The sequence below is a fragment of the Aethalodelphis obliquidens genome, unplaced genomic scaffold (assembly GCF_003676395.1).
Source record: "Aethalodelphis obliquidens isolate GAN/ISIS:26980383/991018 unplaced genomic scaffold, ASM367639v1 scaffold39, whole genome shotgun sequence".
Classification (NCBI taxonomy): domain Eukaryota; kingdom Metazoa; phylum Chordata; class Mammalia; order Artiodactyla; family Delphinidae; genus Aethalodelphis; species Aethalodelphis obliquidens.
The window spans coordinates 13,214,095-13,233,580 of NW_020837983.1; the positions used below are offsets into that span (position 1 = coordinate 13,214,095).

Here is a 19,486-nt window from a genome sequence, read left to right on the forward strand (position 1 = left end):
CATGTATCTATCAGCTTCATCACCTGACACTATCAAGTTCCCCAGGATCTCCTAGTCACTTCGGATAGCCAGTCGTGTTCAAATTAATGTCACTTGTTCTGAACCAATTCTCCATCAGTTATGGGGAAACAGTGCTAAATAATTTATACTGCTATTTAACAGATATCAGCTAAACTTTGAGCATACACACTCATAAAAAGGATTCCCCTGAAAAGATAGCCTCTTATGGTTCTTTAGAAAATTATTCCAAATCAATGGGCTGTATACTCCATCAAAAGTCATGGCTATAACAATGGGGCATTCTGTTGATTCTGGCTTCACACTTGCATGTCAGATCATTAAGTAACAATCATCAACTGCTTTTGGTTTTAAACTGAGGTTAAATTCACATAACATAAAATCGACCAGTTTGAAGTGTACAATTCATCGGCATTTAGTATACTCACAATGTTGTGCAACCACCACCTCTATCAAGTTCCAAAACATTTTCATCACCCCAAAAGAAAACCCATACCCATGAAGCAGTCACTCGCCATTACCTCCCTTCAGTCTGGAGCAAGCACCGATATGCTTTTTGTCTTTGTGGATTTACCTATTCTGGATATTTAATATAAATGGAATCATTCAATATGTGACCTTTTGTGTCTGGCTTCCTTCAACTAGCATCATGTTTTTGAGGTTTATCTACATCATAGCAGGTATTGGTACTCTATTTCTTTTATGGCTTAATAGTATTTCACTGTATTCATATACTACATTTTGTTTATCCACTTATTCATTGATGAACATTTGGGTTGTTTTCACCTTTGGGCTATTGTGAATAGTACTGCCATAGACATTTATGTGAGAGTGTTTGTTTGAGTACCTGTTTTAAATTCTTTTGGCTACATACATTGAAGTGGATCTGCTAGTCATATGATAATTTTATGTTTAGCTTTTTGAGGAACCACCACACGATTTTCCACAGCAGCTGCACCATTTTAGTTATCCATCAGCAAGGTACAGGAGTTCCAATTTGTTCACATCCTTACCGACACTTGTTTTCCTTTTTAAAAATTATATCCATCCTATGGACTTCCCTGATGGCACAGTGGTTAAGAATCCGCCTGCCAATGCAGGGGACACGGGTTCGAGCCCGGGTCTGGGAAGATCCCACAAGCCGCGGAGCAACTAAGCCCATGTGCCACAACTATGAGCCTGCGTGCCACAACTACGGAAGCCCACGTGCCTAGAGCCCATGCTCCCAACAAGAGAAGCCTCCGCAATGAGAAGACCCACGCACCGCAACGAAGAGTAGCCCCCGCTCGCCACAACTAGAGAAAAGCCCGCATGCAGCAGCGAAGACCCAACACAGCCAAAAATAAATAAATAAATTTACTTAAAAAAAAAAATTATATCCAACCTAGTGGATGTAAAGTGGCATCTCATTGTGGTTTTGACTTGCATTTCCCTAATGATTAATGAAGTTGAGCATCTTTTCATGTGCTTGTAGGCTATTTGAATGTCTTCTTTGGAGAAAAGTCTATATAGATCTTCCTCGACTTCTGGTGGGGCTATGTCCCAATAAACCCACTGTAAAGTGAAAATATCATAAGTCAAAAATGCATTTAATATACCTAACCTACTGAACATGATTCAGCCTAGCTTACCTTAAACATACTCAGAACAATTACATTGGCTTACAGTTAGGCAAAACCATCTAACACAAAGCCTATCTTACAATAAACTGCTGAATATCTCATGTAACTTATTGAATACTCTACTGAAGATGAAAAACAGAATGGTTGTATGGGTACAAAATGGTTGGAAGTGTATCGATTGTTTACCCTCATGATCTCGTGGCTGACTGGGAGCTGTACCTCACTGCCAGTGCCCAGCATTGTGAAAGTATCCTATTGCATATTGCTAGCTAGCCCCAGGAAAAGAATAAAATTCAAAGTACAGTTTCTATTGAATGTGTATCATAAAGTCGAAAAATCACCATAAGTTAGGGATCATCTGTACATCTCTTTGCCCATTTTTTAATTGGGCTATTTATTTTTCTGTTATTGAGTTGTAAGAGTTCTTTATATTTTCTGGGTACAAGTCCCCTCTTGGATATGTGATTTGCAAATTTTCTCTCCAGTTATGTGGGTTTTTTCAGTTTTTGACAATGTCCTTTGATGCACAAAAGTTTTAAATTTTTTTAAAAAATAAATAAATAAATTTATTTATTTATTTTTGGCTGTGTTGGGTCTTCGTTTCTGTGCGAGGGCTTTCTCCAGTTGTGGCAAGCGGGGGCCACCCCTCACCACGGTGCGCGGGCCTCTCACCGCTGCGGCCTCTCCTGCTGCGTAGCACAGGCTCCAGACGTGCAGGCTCAGTAGTTGTGGCTCACGGGCCCAGCCGCTCCGCGGCACATGGGATCCTCCCAGACCAGGGCTCGAACCCGCATCCCCTGCACTGGCAGGCAGACTCTCAACTACTGTGCCACCAGGGAAGCCCCAAAAGTTTTAAATTTTGATGAAGTTCAATTTATCTATTTTTTTCCTCTATTGCTCATGCTTTTGGTGTCATAGCTAAGAAGCCATTGACAAACCCAAGGTCATGAAGATTTACCACTGTTTTCTTCTAAGACTTTTATAGCAGTAACTACTTTTGTGAAGTTAGCCCAGCGTGACCACTTAAAAGAAAAGTAAAAATAAAGTTTATGTACTAACCTGCTCCAGACAGAGCTTATTTAGTGATAAAGACTTTGTTTTCAGTACTGTATAATTAGAAGTTGGTTCTGGATTTTGCTACCTAGCTACCTAGACATCACCTTGTTCTCTTAGCATCTAATTAACAGAGTTTGTTAACTGATGAGCTAAGTGGGCAAAAGACAATTTAACAAGAAGGTCAGCATAGCCCATGGAAGACAGGCAGATGGTTTGGTGACAAGAAGCCAGTCTTCTCACCAAATGAAGGCTTCTAGCACAAACCAGTCTTTGCTATGTTTCAAAATACTCTGCCTACCACATAAACTCATTTCATTTCTTAAAATACTCCATTAGTGAATATCTTTCATTGAATATCAAGGCAGAGCCTCCGTTAGTAAGATGTTAGATGTAGCTTTGAGATGAGTAATAGGAACCCCTCAGAATGCTATCCAACGAGCAGAGCCAGCCTTTGGAAAACTGGACCAGAGATTAAGTTTGTCTTTAGTACCCGTTTACCTACTGAGGTTTCAAAGAAAGATAGGCTAGCCTTCTGATCAACCTGGGCCCCAACTATGAATGATTTTCTTAGTAGAGCCTCCACAGATGTTTAGCCTTGCAGGTTGAAAAATTATTTTTTTACTTCTTACAAAATTGTTCAAGTCTAGGGGCAACTCATTCATTCTAACTTAACTCAGAAGAGGCTGATTTATAAGTTAGGATGCCAATTTCAGAATTTACAGAATTTATGTATATCCAGATGCCAACATTGGCTATTTGCTTCAACTTCTCTCTCTTAGTGGTAAATCCAATTGGGAGACAAAATGTTGGTGCTACATTTTGGTAGAAACTCAATAAGGATGTGTGCAGTGGGTCCAAGTAGGCTGGATCTTTACCTGTTCTTCATAGTATGTGGGTACTTGAATATAAATGTTAGTTGATTTTCTCCAAAGAGGGTCTGTCTTTCAACAGGTACACTGTTCATTCCCATCCACAGCTTTTCTTTATGGTGTGTTGTAGCCTGAATAAAAGCATATTCAGTGTATCCAGGAGCAATCAATCACTCCATCTACCTCTCTACATACACTTCCTTCCATACCAGGGGAGAGCTTGCTCTTCTATTAATCTAAAGCCCTCTTACAAACGGCTACCCACCCTGGCTTACACTTTGAGTAATCAGTGGTTTCAATAACTTAAAAATAAGTCCCTGAGCCACCCAAGTAGGAGGGAATTAATGATGCTATATTTTTCCTCCTTTTTCCTCTCAAAAGGGAAGGAACCTGAAGAAAAAGTTCTAAGTGCATTTAGTACTTACTTTCTTACACACCAAACCACAACATTACTGTAGACAAACAATATATTGATATACCTTAGGGTTTCTCAGAATGGGATCTGTGTATCACCAGTTGTACAATACACAGGTTGATTTATTCTGTCACACAGATGAAGAACTTTTAAGGTTATACATTTACGTTAATATATGTTAGAAAAAGATGTAACTAGCTTATCAAACTCATGGGGTCATAGATACTGTTGTTTAGGATGAAGCTAAAGTGTGAAAAAAATTAATTGTTTTAAAGAATTACATTAAACAGAGTATAAGTGGTATGGGGATATGGCCAAGATGATAAAGGTAGTTCCCAAAGACTAAAATTGGGGAAACCCTGACCTTATTTCTTATATTAGGTAACAGTTCTAGCAGCATTTATGTAATCTGTCTTAATAGCTGATTTAATACAGCCAACTAATCAAATGCTAATCCCTATCTTCTACTTTGGTTCTAAATGCTTACCCCTCAATTGTTTGACGTTACAAAGTATCAACTTCATTGGGAAAAAAAATGCTTGCTATAGCAAGCTCCACATGGGACGTCTTCTCCCAATTTTCCTCTTCATGCAGGCATTTAGATTCAGATGTTATCTATAAATGCACTCCCTTGTGATTATGCCTCATCTTAACTTTCTCTTATCAGTAGGTCAGCCATGCCTTTCTCTGAGTCTTTCTTTCTGTTCACCCACTCCTGAGCTGCATCTCTTGTGAAACTTCCATTTAGCAATTTATTTTCCTATCTGGCACTAAATGTACATCATTTTCCTCATCCGTGACATTCATATCCGCTCCTCTTCCTAGTTCTCTCTGCCTACTGCAACACTTGGTGAAAATAATAACAACAAAAATAGTTAGATGTAATTACTGGCTATTTTTATAAAATTAAGTGTACCTTGCCCCTGTTCTATTCTAGGTATAGTCTAACTAAATAATTGACATTGGTCCTCTGAAGCCAAAGTGTCCTGCCATCTGGGGATGCTGGGTAAGTCTAATATCAGCTTGCTCTCTTGCCTTCCTTTTCTCAGGTCTGAGGCTGACTTCCAATCCTCCTGTTATGACAGCACAACAAGAATCTGAGGCATTTGACAATATCACTGAGTGGACTAGTTTTTTGAGAAACCCAGTGACTTTCTTAATTGGACTAAGAGACAATGGCTCCATTCGGGACATGTTTTTAAATCACTGAAAGTGAGTCATTTTTGCAGATGCAGTCCTATCCAAATTTTTTAGTTTGAATATCAGAAGCTAACCTTTCCTTGACCTCTTCCCCAAATTTTGGAGCTGTATCCTTTCTGGAGCCTTAATGAATTACTGTAATCTCCCATGTGTTTCCTAACCATCTCTGCATCCAGGTCCTAGGCTATGCCCTACGATAGGGTCTTCCTGTCTTAATCAGGTGCCAAATGTAAAGCAGTCTTGGCTAACAAGATTTTTGATGATTAAACTTGTGACTAAAAAAAAGATAACCCTTCCCCAGTGAATGTGTGGATTTAAGGATGTAGTGCTCTTGTTCATATGGAAGCAAGAGTAACTGAAATGTAAATGGGCTTTATGTTTTATCAGGAGGGATAGGATGGGGGTAAGACAGGAATAAAGACACAGACCTACTAGAGAATGGACTTGAGGATATGGGGACGGGGAAGGGTAAGCTGTGACAAAGCGAGAGAGTGGCATGGACATATATACGCTACCAAACGTAAAATAGATAGCTAGTGGGAAGCAGCCACATAGCACAGGGAGATCAGCTCAGTGCTTTGTGACCACCTAGAGGGGTGGGAGGGAGATGCAAGAGGGAAGAGATATGGGAACATATGTATATGTATAATTGATTCACTTTGTTATAAAGCAGAAACTAACACACCATTGTAAAGCAATTATACTCCAATAAAGATGTAAAAAAATATAATTAATCCATTTCAAAAAAAAAAAGAGGGATAGGATGAAGGTTCTGGAAGTTCTGGAGGTAAAACTATGAGAGGAAAAGATGGATAAAATGAAAGGTAGAAGTTACTTAAAGAGACACTTGGGGAAAGTTCCAGAGGCATGAGGAACAAGAGCAGGAAGGACACTAGGAGAGTCCAGTGGGAGAAGTACATTAGCTTTATACAGATAAGTTGTCTAGAAAAGGCTTAGAAGGAGGAAGAAGCAGTTTAAATCACTTCACCTGAATAGGCCTAGGGCTCCTGAGATTAGAAATTTGATAAAGAGGTTTAAGATAGAATCCAAAGAGAACTGTTCAAGCAGTATCCAGAAGTTGCAGAGAGAAAGCTGTTTTCATTTGGGACCAAGGGCAGTGCATCGTGGCTAGAACTGAGCTGAATCACCAACTGACGTGGCAGTGAATTTTGAGTAACAGTCTGTTAAACTTGGGTTTAATGAGTTAAGAAGCATCAAACTGGTTTAAGTAGCCAGACTGTACTCCTATCACTCTGGATAATTTATATCCTGAAATTTTTGCACTGCAGAACAAAGCCATGCTGAAATATAAGTGACTGACTGCCTGAGATGAGATAACAAGACTCAGAAAGGAGGGGAAATTAGAGACAGAAATTAATTAATTAATTAATTAAAAGAAAAGCCACAGTCCATATGACAGGTGATGATGCCAAAACTTACCAGTCAGGGAATTCTAGGAAGATACTCTCTGGGGGTTATTCTGATATATTTTTGTCCCAAGGTATAAAAAAGATTATTTTGGGGTATGAGATCTTTCTAGTTCCCTCCAAATCATGCCGTGTCTAGTCCTGAGAATGAACTGGAATGGGTCAAAATGTACCTTTTTCCCCAGCGCGCACTGAAATCCAATGTGTGACTGCAGCATAGTGAAAAACGTTTTACATACATTTTCCTTCAAATCAGATTTTCCCTATGTCTGAGGTTAAACCAAAGAAACATATGTTCCAATTCTTTATTCTCTTTCTACCGCAATTGCTCCATTCTTCCCTACAGGTAGAGGTTCATGTAGCCATTTAGGTTTGGTGAGCAATGATATGTTTTTGATTACTTGTAATTCAAATGACTTTTAAATTATTTCGTTGGCGGTGTGATTAAACTCCAAACACATTTTTCTTAGAGCTTCTCTTCCACAAAGACCAATTCTGTTTTAGCATAGAGGATTTTTGTAGCCTTGTTTTTAAAACAAAGCTGCTGATTGAGTCCAGTGGTTAACACAAGCAACACAAAATTTTGACTTTAGAATGTGGAAAAGGTTTGGAAGTTATTAAAAGGAAGTGACTTGGGTGGTAGAAACAGCTCTCTAAGTGAACAAAAGAAAACAGGGCATATGACACTGTGCTATCTCAGAAATGGGAGACCCATACCCGTGTCCAGTGTCAGTAAAAGATGGCATCTGGTTCAGAGACAGCCATCAGCCAGATAAGGCAAACCTGGGGATACTCTCCTGGGCTCTTATTTAGTGCCCTGCCCTCACTCACTGTGGTGGGAGAAAACCCCAAGGGGCAGTCAGACAAGGGAAAAAGAGATGGTCCATATTGCAGGTAATAAGATAAGAACTTCATAAACATACCCTTGGCAGCAGAAGTGCAGGCAGAAATTGACATGTAAGCCTAAGGAAGCAAGTGGAGTAGGTAGGGGTGATGGATAAGGCTGTTTTTGAGAAGGGAACAGCCACATAGAAAAGCTGCTACACTTTGTCTTTCATCTCAACCGTTTCTCAGTCTTTTTAAAAATTATTTTGTTTATTTATTTATTTGGTTGTGTCGGGTCTTAGTTGCTGCTGCAAGTGGGCTCCTTAGTTGCGGCTCTCAGACTCCTTAGTTCCGGCATGTGAACTCTTAGTTGCGGCATGCATGTGGGATCTAGTTTCCTGACCAGGGATGGAACCTGGGCCCCCTGCATTGGGAGCGCAGAGTCTTAACCACTGCGCCACCAGAGAAGTCCCCCCCGTTTCTCAGTCTTGATTTCACACTTCTTCCTCTACATCTTCCCATAATGGTACTAATAACTGCCAAGCCTCATGATAGGAAATTGTTGGAAAAAAGCCACACTATAGTTGATACCTAAAACCTTTCATCTCCAAGGCAAATTGAGAACTCCTGTACCCCTCCTGCCTCCTCCGATTTCCTTCCCAAACATAAACACATGTGTGCGCATGCTATTCAAGCTGTTTGTAGTCCTCTGTGACTTTTTTCCCCCACCATGGTTTCACTGATGTTCATCTGTAAATGTTTTCTGTCCTTATAGAATGGCGCTGTTCAGACACCATGTACTCTCCATTACGCATATATTGATACAGTCAGTGGATATTCATGGAGAAGAACCTGCAGGTGGGTGTGATCTCCCCCTGTGTCTGCAGCTCCCAGGGTTTCTAAACTCTCTCACTAGCCCACACTCAGCCTTTAACAATTCATTAAAAAATTAGTTGTAGCCTTCTTACCTGCTTGTGCTGCACCTGGAGTTTCTCCCTTTTGTGCTCTGCCACGAGTGAGCCTGTGTTCTTGACCTCTCTCTCCTTGGAAGTTTCTGTCTTTCTTTGGATTTCAATGTACTTTTTTTGCCCTGTGATATCAGCTGTTTGATGGGCTTAAGAAAAGGTATGATTATGTTGATTGACCTGCTTTTTCTTTTTATTAAGGTGGAAACAATATTCTTTTCAGCTCTCTCCATCCTAGATAGAAGTGGAATTATGTTTACTTTTAAATATATTTGATTTGGGCTGATGGCAAGATAAGCATGCAGATATTTCTAAGAAGTAGTTACAAATGTGAGACATAAGACATGAAAATTCAGGTGTCACCTATAGATGTGGTCATCAGAACTGATAGAATAGATATTTTTTAAAAATTTATTTATTTTATTTATTCATTTTTGGCTATGTTTGGTCCCCGTTGCTGCATGTGGGCCCTCTCCAGCCGTGGCAAGCGGGGGCTACTCTTCGTTGCAGTGCGTGGGCTTCTCATCGCGGCGGCTTCTCTTGTTGCAGAGCACGGGCTCTAGGCGCGTGGGCCTCAGTATCTGTGGCTCACGGGCTCAGTAGTGGTGGCTCGCGGTCTCAGTAGTTGCGGCTTGCAGGCTCAGTAGCTCCGCGGCATGTGGGATCTTCTGGGACCAGGGCTTGAATCTGTGTCCCCTGCATTGGCAGGCGGATTCCCAGCCACTGCACCACCAGGGAAGCCCTAGAATAGATGATATTTTAGGGGAAGAACAAACTGGAAAAAAAAGCTAATGGTTGGAGAGACAGAATGAAATCATTGAACTCACTGTAAAAAGAATAATGTTTTGTATATTTGATGGCAAGTGGATGGTTGAACAAAATAATAATTATACTTTATAGTCTGCCATTCCAGTTTTATATCTGGTTTCCTGCTATCTGAGCCTTTTAGTTAAGCAGAACTGTTCCTAGAAAATCATCTGAAAGTTTTTCCTCTCTTCTTTCACAGCTAGTTAATATTGATACATCCTGGCTTTATCAGCAAAGAAAGAAATCACTAATTCTTTTTTTTCAAATTTCATTAATTATTTAAAATGGTGCTGCTCCAAATAGCTAAAGACTAACAAAAAAAACTAATGGTGATTCATTCATTTCCTCTGCCAAGGGCTCATGATGGCAGCAGCATGAGGTTAATTCTGGAATCACAGGCTGCTTGCCTGAGAATTGTTAGTTTTACTGCTCTTCTCTTCTGGGTGGGGAGTTCCCACTGATTGCATATGCAGAATGATAGATAAGAATTAGGCTTTCTAATTGGGAGTTAGGTATTTTGAGCAAAATTAGGGATGATGTAGGTAGGGTGGATTAGGTTGAAATGACAAACCCCCAACAAAGCCCTTAAAATATACACACATACTAGATAACAAAGCCAGTATCCACCCTCAAGAACAAGGTAAATCACCAAAAATCTGCAATGTCCTACTGGTTTTCTGGCAATAGCAGCATAGTATGATAATTAAAGTAATTAAGGCTCTGGACTCTGAGTCTAAATACTGGTTGCATCACCCGCTAGCTGTGTAACCTTGAAAAGTTATTTTGACCTCCCCAAGTTTCAGTTTCCTCTCATGTTATATAGGGGTTAATAAGCATAACAAACATGCATCAAATATATGCTATGTACAGTGCCTACTCACTTATTTTTTTTATTTTGAGAGTGCATAGAATTCTTTATTTAGACAACAAAGTATATGTAAATATTTATTTTTGATTTAACAAACTGCAAGAAGGGTCAGAAAAAAGTATTCTGACTTAAGCTCCAAAAGGGATAAAAAAGACGGAAAAGAGAGGGAAAGATAAATGGGACACAGTGAATAGGTTTAACACATGTAGCTGGAGTCCCAGGAGGTGAGAGAGAAGGGGGGAGAAGTTTATTTTGCCAGACCCTTCTCTAAGCACTTTACAGATATAACCAATTTAATCCTCATAAAACCTCTATGAGGTAGGTACTCTTCTGGCCACATTCATTTTACAGAGGAGGAATCCGAGGCACTGATAAGTTAGGTAACTTGCCCAGGGCCACTTAGCTCCTAAGTAATGGAGCTGAGATGTAAACCCAAGCAGCCTGTTTTCACAGCCCACATTCTAAACCAGTCCAAACCTGAGGACATTATATGTATTAACTCATGAAATGCTCACCCAAAAGCCCTATAAGATAAGTACTATCATTATCCTCATTCTCTGGGTGAGAGAGGTTAGGTAATTTGCCCAAGATGACACAGCCAGCTAATTGATGGGGCCAGGATACAATCCCAGGCAAATCTACCTCTAAAGCCCACCGTCAAAATCATCATGCAGTATCCCCTCTCAGTAACAGTACCTACATCATAGCGTTCTTGTTCTTGTGAGAATTAAATTAAGTATTTAAAGCACTTAGCCCATTGCCTGGCACACACTCAGATGTTATGCCTACTACTACCACTGCTACTACTGTTACTGGTTACCCTCTGATGGCTTGTGGCACAAGGAGCCATTGCAGTGAGGCAGGAATAGCATCAATGTATAAGACCATACCTGATATGACACCCTTGCTCTCTTGCTTTCTCTTCCTAAGAAGAGGGTCTTTGCTGGAGAATCTTTGTATCCCTCTTCATTTACCTTCAAGACCTAACTGCAATATAGCAGGCGACTGGATACCAGAAAAATTTTAGGAAAAGAGAAAGGGTCATAAATCTTTTGCTGGGAGTTTTTAAAATTTGATAGAATTCCAGTCTATCTTAACTGACAGCAAGCTAACACAGAATACCACATCCCACTTCCCAAATGATGCCAAGGCATTTATAACAGCAAGAAGTTTTGTATAATCTTTACTCTGTGCCAAGTACTTTTCTAAGTGCATGTATGTTAATTTACATATTCCTCAGAAGAGCCTTATGCGGTGAGTGCTACTATTCTGTCCATTTTATAGAAGAGGTTCCCAAGACCATACAGTCGTTAAGTGGTAGAGCTGGAATTTGAACCCAGTTTGGCTCCAGAATCCAGGCTCTTATGTTCCTCTTACATTGGTACTAGATTTAACTCTTCCCATATTACTGACTACTGACATATCTTATAAAGGAAACAAAAGATTAAATATATAATTTAAAATACAAAGTAGGCATTTTTTATGAAGTTGTTTTTGGGTCCTCCCAAATTAAGGATGCCTCCCATCTCTCTCCATTAAATTGCATTTTGATTCTTTTACCTATAATGCTTTCAGCCTTTCACCAAAGGTGAGATTCTTGATTTGTTCTGGATCCATTTGGGTGGGCTTTCTTGGCTATGGAATGGATAGAGGTATCTTCTTTCATCCACAGCCAAGCCTGTGGAGATAATCAGATGGGAGGTGCTGGGATGTTGTCCTCCTCTGCTTTTTTTTTTTGGGGGCTCGCCACTCGGCTTGTGGGATCTTAGTTCCACAGCAGTGAAAGCGCTGAGTCCTAACCACTGGACTGCCAGGGAATTACCACCCCCCTGCCTTTTATTACTTTGCCTAGGGTAGAAATTGTTGGCATATACTAGCAACCAATGACAACCTCATTTCACCTTATTTGGGATCGTAAGAGATCAATTTCTCCTAATTTATTTATGAAGAAATATTTATAATACATATGTATTGTATTTATATAATAACATGATATAAATATCAATACATAATATATAATGCATATATTATTCTATATATATTATGTAGATTGTATATAATATAAAAATATGTGTATATATCTCAAAAGACTAAGCAGGGCTTCCCTGGTGGTGCAGTGGTTAAGAATCCGCCTGCCAATTCAGGGGACATGGGTTCGAGCCCTGGTCCGGGAAGATCCCACACGCGGAGGAGCAGCTAAGCCTGTGTGCCACAACTACTAAGCCTGTGCTCTAGAGCCCGCGAACCACAACTACCGAGCCCACGTGCCACAGCTACTGAAGCCTGCGTGCCTAGAGCCCGTGCTCCGCAACAAGAGAAGCCACCGTAATGAGAAGCCCGTGCACTGCAATGAAGAGTAGCCCCCGCTCACTGCAACTAGAGAAAGCCCGTGCGCAGCAACGAAGACCCAACGCAGCCAAAAATAAATAAATAAAATAAATTTATTGAAAGAAAAAAGAAAGAAATGAAACCACGATAATGCCAATGAGAAAATGGATACATTTTTGAAGATACTTTTAGAAATGAGAGGGCCTTTAGTATGGTACAAAGTACAGACTACATAGCAAAAGAATGATAATAAAGTTGACAACATAAAAAATTGAAACAGCAATATGAGAAAAATGCACCGTAAAAATATTCAAAAGAAAAAAGGCAAACTGGAAAATATGTTCTCAACACATAAGACAACAAAAGACCAATTTTCCTCATGTGCAATTAAGTTTAGAAATCAGTAAGAAAAAGACAAAAAAGGAGAAGCAAAGACATTTTGCAGTAACTCTCCACAAATGGCCAATAAACGTTTGTCATTCATAATTAAAGAAATAAGTATTAAAATAGCAGGAAGGTATTATTTTTCATCTATTAGACTGACAAAGATTAAAGAGAGTTGTAGTACCCAGTGCTGCTGAGGGTGTAGGGAAACAAGCATTCCTGCACAGTTGGTGGGAGAATAAGTTTGTGCAACCTTTGTTAGAAGACAGCATTGGCAATTATTTAAAAATGTAACAGGGAATTCCCTGGCCATCCAGTGGTTAGGACTTGGTGCTTTTACTTCCCGGCCTGGGTTTGATCCCTGGTCAGGGAACTGAGATCCTGCAAGCTGAGAGGTGCAGCCAAAGAAAAAAAAAAAAAGTAACATACATCTACCATTTGACCTAGGAATTTCTTTTCTACATACCCTTGCATGAGTACACAAAAATGTGCAAAAAAATGTTAATTGTAGCTTTGTTTGTAATAGCAAGAAAACTGGAAATAACTTTAATGCTCATCAATAGAAGGTTGGTTCAATAAATTATGGAGCTCTGCTATAAATGGAAAACTATGCAAAATATTAAGGATGATGGAATCATACAGTACTAATATGGAAAGGGTTCCAAGGTATATTTTTAATTAAAAATGCAAATTGGTAGAACAGTATGTAAATTATGATCTCATTTGCCTTAAGTACATGCATATGCATAGACATGTTCTGAATGATTTTGGCAGAATCCGTTAATACTGGCTACCTCTCTAGAGTGGAACTGGGGATAGTGTGACTGGGGATAAAGAGGAAAACTTTTGAATTTTCTTTTGCCATGAGTATAGTTTATTTTTAAGAAGCTACTTAATATAAATAGTAAAAACTTATACCACACCAATACTGTATACATTTCTAAATTTGTACAAATTCCTAAAAATTTTTCCTAAATCATAATCTTCAAATTTAAATTTCAGTTTTTCTGTGAGTCAAAGCATTAAGAATAAACAAAGGCCCAACTCATTTTATACAACACTGGAGAAAAAGGGAGTTAAAAACATGGCCCCAAGTAGCTTATAACCTTCCTAGTAAAGCTTTAAAGAAAGAAATATTTCTTACTTGCCCTAACTCTAAGGAGAGAATGATTTCAGAAATAGGACGCATCCGTGTTGTTACAGTTAGAGTAACTGAAAAAGGCCTCTTTCTGGCAGTGGGACTTGAACTGAACTTTGAAAATGAGACAATTTAGTGAACAGGGCAGCAGCAAGGTCCTTTCAGCAATACACTGGCACTTGCACAGTCAGTAAAGCAAGAATGGGCTTGGCATTGTGGGAGAAGTGCTTAGATAGATGTCCCTGTCTGAAATGAGTATATGTTTTAGGCGGTATTAGAAATTAAAATTTATACAAGGAGGGTGAATTTGGATGGTGGAGGGCTCTTATTTCTCCAAAAGAGAAGCTTGGCCTTGATACTCTAGGCAATGTAGATTCTTGAGAGGATGAATGGTGACATGATGGAAATAATTATTAGGAATATTAATCTGCTGGCCTTAATACAAGACAGATTGAAGTCTGGTGAAGTGGCAGTTGAGAAGGAAAGAAAAAAGTAAGAGTAGAGAAAATGGTTAAAGTAGAAAGAATTTAGTGACAGTATAGATATAGGGGACTCAGTGGAGGAATCAAAGGTAGTTCGCATTTCTTCTAGTCTACAAGCCTAGAAAAATTGATTAAAATGCTCTAGGCTCTAGTCTACAAGCCTAGAAAAATTGATTAAAATGTTAATTGGTTTATTGAAGCTAATGAGGACCATATTTCTCCATCCTTTATGTACCTCCTGGGTATAATTTCTTCCCTTCAAATTCAGGAATATATATAGATAAAGATTTTTTTCCCCCAGCCATTTCTTCTGCCATTTTTTTCTCAGTTATATTTGTAAAGACCCAACCCACAATTCCCCCTGATTTCAATGCTATTTCTCTTTTATTTTAACTCCTCTAAACTTTCCTCTAACTGAATTTTATATCTTCTTTTACTATCTCTCAATATTATTTCAACTCTATTAAATCTCATACTCCCAATTATTACTGCATATTTGAAGCCATTAGGGACTTATCTTTTGTACCAGCCTAGCACAGCATCAAGTGCAGTAGAAGGTAATCATCAGGCACCATGGGGCTCTATAATTAAATTGATGGTGATGGTACTAGGCACAGATGTCCCCATGTCTTTAGTCTTGTTTTGCTGAGATTTTCCTCACTATTTTTCTACCTCCTTCTCTTAGGGAAATTACATGAGTTAAGAGTGCTTAACTCATGCTTAAGAATGATCTTATAAACTTTGTAAAAATATGATGTGTCACGATGCTGTGTCACAACCCTTTTCTTGTAAAAGCTGAAACACAAAACCTTCTGAAGTTCTTTCAGTGAAAATTCTGGAAGGAAAATCTCTAGGAGGAGAAGCCAAGCAAATGACCCTAATTATTTCACCTCCATTTTCATCTTCCCTTGGGAAGATTTGTGCTGTCCCAATTTGAATTATGCTGGGTACCAAACTCTGGTCCAAATGTGAACAATATTTCCTTCCTTGGTTCTCCTTAGGACAGAATAAATAAGTGGTCATTTTGAAAACTTCACTAAATATTAAGATAGAACAAAAAATTAAAGGAAATAGCAAAAAAAAAATCCACCTCAAGCATAAAAGATGCTTCTTTTTTTTAATTTATTTTTTGTCTGTGTTGGGTCTTCGTTTCTATGCGAGGGCTTTCTCTAGTTGCGGCAAGCGGGGGCCACTCTTCATCGCGGTGCGCGGGCCTCTCACTGTTGCGGCCTCTCTTGTTGCAGAGCACAGGCTCCCAGACGCGCAGGCTCAGTAGTTGTGGCTCACGGGCCTAGTTGCTCTGTGGCATGTGGGATCTTCCCAGACCAGGGCTCGAACCCGTGTCCCCTGCATCGGCAGGCAGATTCTCAACCACTGTGCCACCAGGGAAGCCCAAAAGATGTGTTTTTGATTATGAAATAATTATAACCATACAGAAACCTTAAAGGATTAGATCAATTTTGCAAGCATGGTTTCCTTGCCTTTCATCTCCCTGCCTCTATATGACAAGGCATCTCAGTACCATCACACGAGAGGTGTTTTCATCACATACTGACTCATTCTTGGACTAAGGTTTAGGAGACTGGCTTAAATGTCTCAGATTAATTGGGGTCTTCTTACGCAGTTCAGGTTTCTAGCCTGAGGTATATACCTTATCCATAGTGGATTATCAGAATTATAATATCTAAATATATTATTATAATATCTAAACCTTTCTGGCTGAGGTTAACAGATTTGCCAACTTCTTGAGCATTCTGTGAGGAAGTGATCTAAAGGGTCATCATCATCATCATCATCATCACAAAGTGACTTAAATCATATCCCTATAACACATACACAGTAACAAAAGAATAGTCCTTTCATAGAAACACATGGGAATGAAGAAGGAAAAAACATCAGCAATCCTGTAGCAGAAAATTATGACCTCCTACACTCAGCATTAAAAAAGAGTTTAGGGGGCTTCCCTGGTGGCGCAGTGGTTGAGAGTCCGCCTGCCCATGCAGGGGACACGGGTTCGTGCCCGGTCCGGGAAGATCCCACATGCAGCGGAGCGGCTGGGCCTGTGAGCCATGGCCGCTGAGCCTGTGCGTCTGGAGCCTGTGCTCTGCAATGGGAGAGGCCACAACAGTGAGAGGCCCGCGTACCACAAAAAAAAAAAAAAAAAAAGAGTTTAGTCATTTTTCTTCTTTTTCTAAAAAAGTAAAATTAAATTAAAAGGTAAATTAAAACTAAAATGAAGATGATCTAGGATTTGAAAATGTGAAGTGATGTTTTATCATTAACCAGATATATTTACTTTTTTTCAATACTTAGGTTAACAATAAAGGCTAAAAGCAAAAGGAAAAAAATAAAACCTCAGCATTTTAAATGAGGAAAATCACATTCCTATGCTTAGATGTTTTTCTTTCAAGTGTCAGGATTTTAGAGTCAAAATATTTCCTATTAATTGCTGGTTCATTAGCAGGGCTTATTGATTTTTAATTAGATTTAATAAATATTCAGTGGTATAGAAAGCACTATGCTAGAGGATAAGTGAATAATAAGAATACGGCATTACACATACCTTCAGGAGTTCAAAATTCAGTGGGGAAGACAGAACAATTATTGGAACCATTACCTAAAAATGCATTTTTTAAGGTTTGAGAAAGAGAAACTGCAGTAGTTATTTGCATACTTATTGTTTATTGAAACTGTTTTTAGAAATGAGTTTTTTTTTCATAACATGTTAATAATTCTCACCTCTATACTTTGCTGTGTTGTTCTGGTGAATCTGACTTTATATAAAGAGGCTTCATTTGATTTAGCATTATTAGGAGAATATTTAATAGAGAGAAAGAAAGCATTAATGATGTGCTAATGATCTCAATTTCTAAATAAAAGGTTGCCTCACAACTAGACAGCTGGATTTGCTTTCTTCTTTTGAAATGCAATGATTCAAGGAGAATTTTTCTAATTATTTCAGATCAGTCATATTTAAATTAAAAATGTAAATTAAAAGTTAAAATGCCAGCCAGCTGCAAATCTACAAGCAACAGTTGTACTGTGAAGCCTTTATTATTAGAGACATTAGATACACAAATTTCAAGTCATAACATTTCAATATAACATACTGTGTGGTTTCCATTAATAAAATATTTTGTATAGAAATAGCAAAATATTTTTATACAAAGCAGTGGGTCTGTCATCACTTCCATTTGCAAAAGATGAAGACTGTCAATAATTAGTCCTGTTTGCAAGAGCATCTTGGGTTCTAATGGTTAGGGGAGCAATAGAGAGGTCAAGGGAGCAGTTATGAAGTAAATGAACAGAATATGTTTTCCCTGATACCACGTGAGGAGAAACACTTTGCGAGGTCCAAAGGAAATAAGAAACTTGAATTATCAAGGCTAAGAAAGCCACTTGTGGAGGCGTAAATATAATTATCAAACAGAGCTATTAGAAAATCATATTGGCCTCAAATCTGAAAGTAGAAATGGGATTCCTATCACTCCCCTAATCCTATTTTGGGGAGCGACACTTCCTGACTTATTTTACCCAGTGATCCATTACCTAGGTTGTTCCTCTCCCCCAGAATTGTTCTAAGAGATGTGATACTCTTTTCTACCCACCCCACTTCTTTCAACCACTTAGTTCCACTTTCCAAATACATAGCACTGAATCCAACATTCAACTATTTTATCCCTCAGGGAGTGCTCTCAATATGTGCTTAGTGCTGAGTAGGAATATAGTGTCCCTGACTTCAGGAATTTATAATCTACTGAGAGAGGCAAGTCATATACATAGTATAAAGCAAGTCAAAGCAGTGTTTATAGAAACTAACATCGTCAAAGAGATAGTCTTTAATTGGGCCTTAGGGATGGTGGAGTGGACATTCTTGGCTCCATAACCAATATTCATTATTTGCTTTCTCACTGTTAACAGCATTCAGACTTTAGCTTGGATAATGTCTTCTACCATAAGCTCAAGTATTTGGAGGGAACCTGATCCCACCTCAAGTTTCAGGGGGATTTGTGGTTGGTTTAATATAATCACTGGCACATTCCATTTCCCCTGGTCACATCATTGTTTGGTTGGGGCTGAGGATGGGGGATGGGAGGAGACTATGACCCAATCAAGGTGAATTTCAGGACTCTTACTTGGAATACTGGGAAGAATTTCTCTCTTCCTCAAACAACAGGGTGCATGAATATGAAGCCTGGAACAACTAGAGCCATTGTTTTCCAGGTAGTAAGTCAGCCAGAGGGTCAAGGAAACATACAGACAAGGGCACTGCCAAGAGAACTGCAGAGAAACAGAGGTGGAGCCACTGGATCCAGCCAATCTAAAACCTGCCTTGGGACTTCCCTGGTGGTCCAGTGGTTAAGGCTCCATGATCCCAATGCAGGGGGCCTGGGTTTGGTCCCTGGTCAGGGAACTAGATCCTGCATGCTGCAACTAAAGATCCCGCATGCTGCAGCATGCTGCAATGAAGATCCTGCGTGCTGCAACTAAGACCCAGCACAGTCAAATAAATAAATATTAAAAAAATAAAATAAAACCTGCCTTGCCACCAGGCCAAACAGTTCATTATTGTTTAACCTAGTTTAAGGTTTTTGTTTGTCCGTTTGTTTTACATGTAGCTGAAAGCCTTTTGATTTCAAATAAGTAGACAAAAGAGGCTGATGTGTTCCAGGCATAAGTGGCATTGAAGAGATGCAAATAAGTCAGAAAGCCCTTGAAGATAAAGAGTAGATCAACATGTTTGGGAGGGAGGGTCTATAGAATGTAACAGTAAAGACAAGTGTAAAAAAAGTGGTTCAGAGGTAGATGCAGAAAAAGTTAAAACTCTGGCTACAGATTTTGGACTTGTTTTGTAGGCAGGATGAGTTGTTGGATTTTGATTGGGTAATGTAAGAATAATAAACATTTATTGAGCACTTAACAATGTGCCAGGCATATATATGTATTACCTCATTTAATTTTGAGCTCTTTAATGAGGTGCTATCTGTTTCCCTGTTCAACAGATGAGGAACATGCTTTGTAACATGGTTGATAAGTGGCAGAGCTGAGGTTAGAATCCTTGCCTTCTGAGCTTAGAGCTGG

The 19,486-nt window shown here is 39.1% G+C and overlaps 1 long non-coding RNA gene across 1 annotated transcript in view; it reads left to right on the forward strand.

Annotated features, from left to right (window-relative positions):
* LOC113633416 (uncharacterized) overlaps window positions 1-19,486 on the forward strand; it is a 52,408-nt gene that overhangs the window by 20,948 nt on the left and 11,974 nt on the right. The window contains exons 4-5 of the long non-coding RNA XR_003438186.1: window positions 4,918-4,986; window positions 8,208-8,290. This is a non-coding gene — a long non-coding RNA (uncharacterized LOC113633416). The remainder of the gene's footprint in view (window positions 1-4,917; window positions 4,987-8,207; window positions 8,291-19,486) is intronic.